The sequence below is a fragment of the Mercenaria mercenaria genome, unplaced genomic scaffold (assembly GCF_021730395.1).
Source record: "Mercenaria mercenaria strain notata unplaced genomic scaffold, MADL_Memer_1 contig_3202, whole genome shotgun sequence".
NCBI lineage: Eukaryota > Metazoa > Mollusca > Bivalvia > Venerida > Veneridae > Mercenaria > Mercenaria mercenaria.
In genome coordinates, this window is record NW_026461321.1 from 58,062 (window position 1) to 63,945 (window position 5,884).

General features: G+C 35.5%; 1 long non-coding RNA gene across 1 annotated transcript; it reads right to left on the reverse strand.

Moving 5' to 3' along the window:
* Nucleotides 1-770: 770 nt before the first annotated feature.
* On the reverse strand, nucleotides 771-5,107 carry LOC123545645 (uncharacterized). Its single transcript, XR_006685402.2, has 3 exons — nucleotides 4,939-5,107; nucleotides 3,397-3,490; nucleotides 771-2,013 (listed from the first exon to the last, which is right to left on the reverse strand). It is a non-coding gene; the product is annotated as an uncharacterized LOC123545645 (long non-coding RNA).
* Nucleotides 5,108-5,884: the final 777 nt, after the last annotated feature.

Below are 5,884 nucleotides of genomic sequence, written 5' to 3' on the forward strand. Positions count from 1 at the left end.
AAAATGCATTAACTGCTTTGTAAATATTTCATGAATATTTTAAGAGTATATTATGATCATTAACTTCATAAAACATTCCTTACATGTCCCAAAAGAATAAATTATGAATTTTTCATGACTAGTTTTCATTCTTAAAAAATGCAAGAAAAATATCTTACAAATATTTCATGGGTATATTATGATAAAAACTTCATAAACTATTCCTAAAATGTTCCAAAAAATATTTAAGCTGACTTTGGTACAATTGCTAGAAATCAATGTAACAAGAGGGCCATGTGAAGGTCCTGAATCACTCAGCTGAGTCACCTTGCTCCAGGTACATGTACTGGAATACAACTGTTTGTTCAAACTTCATTGCCCCAGTAAAAATGTCATTGGAATGCCAGTGGAATACCATTGCGTTACAGTGGTTATCATAAATCCACTGGTATTCCAGTGGAATACCACAGGTAACAGATATTCTATAAGCGGAATACCACTGCATTCCAGTGGTTATCTTAAGTCCACTGGTATTTCAGTGGAGTTCCACAGGTAACCAATATATTTAAGTGGAATACCACTGGTCAAATTAATTCCAGTGGTATACCAATTGATGGATTTCCAGTGGACAGAGAGTTAGGTAAATTTCCAGTGGACAAAGCCAATGGCAATTTAATATATATATTTTGTACAGAATTTTTTCACTGAACTGCAAGGGAATTCCAGCGGACTTACTTTTTTTACCAGCTGTATACCATTATGCCAGTCATTCCATTAAACAAATAACTTTATGATATATGTATGGTCCTAACGAATTAAGGTACTACACTTTATGTAACAAAAATGAAATTCTAGGGTACACATCAGAAGCAAAGTGATAATTTCCTCATAAAACTTCAATTTTAATAACTGTGTATATAGTGCATAATTTATTGGCATGGAAATAGTAAATCACAAGTAAATTGGCACATATTATTATATAGCGAATAAAGTTAAACAATTTGCTTGACTGTATTTTTTATATAATACATGTCTGTTTGACACAGAAAATGTGTGTATAAGTGCCACTCATAATTCCATTTACACTTCTATTAGATAATGGATATCAAAATTTGATGTTTTTAACTAGATTCATACAATTCTTGTATCAATTAAATCAATACTCATTTTACAATGTACTAAAACATTCAGTATGAATATAATTTATATCATAAGATCAATGGTCAAGGTCACAAAGTAACCATTTCCTGTAATTTGAATGCTGGTCAAAGGAGGGGTGTTACAGACCAAATTTGGTAAACATGTGATATGTAGTTTTAGAGAAGCAATTTATATGCAATCTTGAGGATGGACACAGGACGTTTAATGCTGGACAACCAATCCATACTAACAGCTCATCCCGAGCCTTTGGCTCAGATAAGCTAAACAAATGACTAAAAACCTTGAATGCTATAGCGATGTTAATACTATATTATTTGTTTACTGTATGATTACACCTCACATTTCAAACCAGTAAAAACCACTTCAACTTTGTTGGTGGCAGTTATGATTAAATCCTCCGGACTAATGTACATGTACTGTGTTCAACCAACTCTGGAGGACTGTTTATAAATGTCATGGTTGGTCTGATATCCAAAAACACACTTGTGAAAATGAGCTTTCTCACTGCTAGACACATATTTGTTGATGCGAGATTACTTGCACATATGTTTATCTAGATAGTGCTTTAAGGTATCATCTGTTATCACGGATCTCTTTCCTTCCTCTCCAAGACTGATTTTCTTACTAACAAAAACTTTCACTGTTCTCCATTATCATATTCGAAGCAAACTGTGAAGGCATTCTTGGTTTTGGCAGCAGAATTGTGCTTGCCAAAAAAAGAAGAAAAAAAACAATTCATAGCCCTTTTGTAATCTTGTGAATGACTTGGGGGTTGCTACTTCGTCCTCTGGCAGAAGATTGTAGTACTCATCAGTTGCTTTGAAAGGTTTCAATTTTCCCAATATACACTCCCTGTTGGCCATTTTCTCTTCACTGAAATTAGAACAGAAAATACCTGAACATTTTATAACTGAACAAAATTAAAGTATTTTGAAATCAAATGACCCAAAGCTTCAACCGTTAGACCTTCAACAGTTGCTATATTGTCTTAAATAGCTATTTTAAAGAAGTGGACACTAATAAATTTCTTCAGTATATGTAAGAATGGTAAAGGGGCATCAATACCACCATCTTTCCATTAAAGCAAAAAATAGTGTCTGATCAAGAACTATTGGATAAAATTAATTCTGGTTTAGTACATGTACTTAAATGTATAATAAAAACAACAAGAGCTGTCTCCATAGGATGACACATGCCCCCGATGGCACTTTGAATGAATAGTTATGGCCGATGTTAGAGTTTAGGACCTTTGACCTACGGACCTGGGTCTTGCGCGCAACATGTCGTCTTACTGAGCCACACATTCATGCGTAGTTATTTTAAAATCCATGCATGAATGACAAAGATATGGACCGGACACGCCCATTAATGCACTATCATGAAATATGACCTTTAACGTCTAAGTGTGACCTTGACCTTTGAGCTATGGACCTGAGTCTTGCGCGCGACACGTCGTCTTACTGTGGTACACATTCATGCCAAGTTATTTGAAAATCCATCCATGGTTGACAAAGATATGGACCGGACACGAAAATTGCGGACAGACCGACAGACGGTTCAAAAACTATATATAAAAAGGTTAATTTGGGTGACAATAACCTTATAATTCAGGATTAAAATCCTTTAACTCTAACCCTGTTAAATTTCTATAATGAACCTGTGCATGATCTTCCAATTTGGACAGTACCATTAACTGTTTAATGTGCTCACCATAAAGATACTGACTGAATGATGAACAGTGGAAACGGATGTAACGTCTAAGTGTGACCTTGACCTTTGAGCTATGGACCTGAGTCTTGCGCGCGACACGTCGTCTTACTGTGGTACACATTCATGCCAAGTTATTTGAAAATCCATCCATGGTTGACAAAGATATGGACCGGACACGAAAATTGCGGACAGACCGACAGACGGTTCAAAAACTATATATAAAAAGGTTAATTTGGGTGACAATAACCTTATAATTCAGGATTAAAATCCTTTAACTCTAACCCTATTAAATTTCTATAATGAACCTGTGCATGATCTTCCAATTTGGACAGTACCATTAACTGTTTAATGTGCTCACCATAAAGATACTGACTGAATGATGAACAGTGGAAACGGATGTACAGGCTGATCAAGATCTACACTGGTCGCAAAGGCAGAACCAATCATGTGCAGCATGATAAGGGTTAAATCCATGTAATTACAGAAGAAGGGGATCAAGTGTGCATGAAATTATGGACGTGACTGTATTAAACAAAAATAAGCTACCTTTCCTGTGAGAATGATCATGAAGTGATCGCTGTCTTCAAGATGCAACGTCTGAAATTTGTAGGCGTAACAACTTCTCGTCCAATAAAGTGATCTGAAAAACAAATTAATTTTATATCCATCCTGCTTCTCCCATGACAAACACATAAGAAACCAATACCAAAGGACGCGCATGATTGACCACATAATTGGCATTGTTAACATGCTGTAAACTTTGCAACTATCATGACTTTTGATCGATCTTTGAGCATAATATTTTATTATGACTTTTTTGTGAATATTTTTTTATATTTAAATTCGCCCTACTGTTTTTCACTGAAAATGTTATGTCAGTGTAGTTTAAAGACATCACAATTGTTCAAATGTTAAATGCAACAATATGCAGGGTTTTCCCCTACCCCCTTTTAGACAGGCACTGTGCCCTGCTTAAACGTGTTCGTGCCGGACCATAAAATTTCAATATATAAATTTTCATACATCTTATCATCTGTAAACCTAACTAGCTGCTAACTACATGTTTTGACCATGCCCTGCCGGACGCAAAATTATTAATGTTAATTATAATATTCACAGAATGTCTTCATGGGCAGTGTTATAAACAATTTGCTTATTTTACTGCCAACTGTCAAAATGTACTTTCCGGTTCATGCAGGACCATTTTTGGCAAACCGCATTTTTATTCCCAGCTGAAATACATGTGGTTCAAATACTTGTAGTAGAATTTTTGACTAATCTTTTTGGAGTACATGACAACAGTACATCGTGTTCACTGGCATCAGTCATCGCCATGACCGGATATTAGTCAAAACATTCCCTAGTCATTACACCCCCCATTTTGGTCAAAACATCCCCCTTTTCTGGTAAAAACACTCCCTTCCAAAAATTACCAGGTCAAAACACCCCCTATAAATACATAAGGGGAGGGGTGCGGTGATGACTGTTTGTTACAATTAGGCTGTTATTATTAATATTGTTATATTAACTACTTTTATTTTTATTATTATGTAAAACGCCACTAGGGGACGTTTTGACTTGATACCCTATGACCTCCCGTATTATAAAAAAAGTAGATCAACAACAACAACAATCAAATGTTCAGTTGCAACCAAATAAAAATGACCATGGTAGAACATGTCCAAACTTTTAATATTAAAAAGTCGCAGCTAGGCTATTTCAGTAAAGAATACTTGCAAAATTGCAACTGCTTTTGGTGAAAATTCGTACTCGATCTGCAGAGTATATCGAATGACACAAATTCGGATACATGTATACGATATAAATTGGGTATTTGATAATTTAAAACAATATCATTCGTGTAACAGTCGGCAAAAAAGCAGTGGGGTGTGATGGGAAGCACATGGTGACCACAGATAGAGATTACATTACATATTCTGCAATTTCGTTAGTAACCTTGAGTGAAAGTAAGCACATTTCCGGACTAACAAAAATACGGATACATCGTGCTCTATTCTGAAAACTTGATTATCACTACGTTTGATAGGATTTTATTCTGGAAAAAGAAATCCATGAAGATTTCCTAACCTTCTTATAATGTGTACCGCCAGCAGTTGTTCTCGTGTTTACAAATATTGTTTGTTTGCCTTTTCACGCATGTTTCCTCGTGTTGTTGTTGTTGTTGAACGGTTTGTTTGCATCACGTGCTAATTAGCGCCACCGCACATTTTTTATTTATCGAACTTTGTAATATCATAATTTTCCCATCATGTTATTATTTTAGATGCACGTTAATCTTGTTTTTGCCAAAATAGCATTAATTCAAGAAAAACAAAATAATTAAGTGATACAAACCAGCAATAAATGGAATCGGAGATTTCCGGGAAAATACCGGAAACTACCGAAATCGACCGCGCATGTTTCTTGGGCGGAATTTGTTTGAAAAATGGCTACTGAACAGAATTTACCCGAAAAATGTTTAGTTTATTGGATTGGTGAGAAGCGGTGGTCGATTGTAAGCACATCTGCGTTGATTAGAGAATGACATGCCTGGCGATTGCATACATACCAAATTCTAGGGAAAATGGCATCCTTCGTTGATAATTGCAAGTAAGTTCTGGGCTACCACGCGTACACAGACCGCTTCGTACCGAGTGCCGTGCTTTAACGTTTGTGATTAGATTGGTTTATATTGGTACATGTATCGTGTGGCTTTGTACGTCTGTCCGTCTGAAAACATCTATAGCAACTTGCTGCAAGTGGTTTTGAATATTTAAATAACTTAATAGGTCCAGTTCCTACACTTGGGGTTACGGATTACAGCATTTTTTTACACTTTCATGACGAAGATAAACATTTTATTTCTCGGTATGAATATTTGCTTTAATAAGGGAAACAAAATGCCAAAATATAAGTTTTGCAGACCGCTGGAATGTGATTGTGAAGCAAATTCATATTTTTGTCAAACCATATGACAGTCACAGGGACACAACATAATCGAGAAAATATTTGTATCTTTCCAGTAAAATTCCAG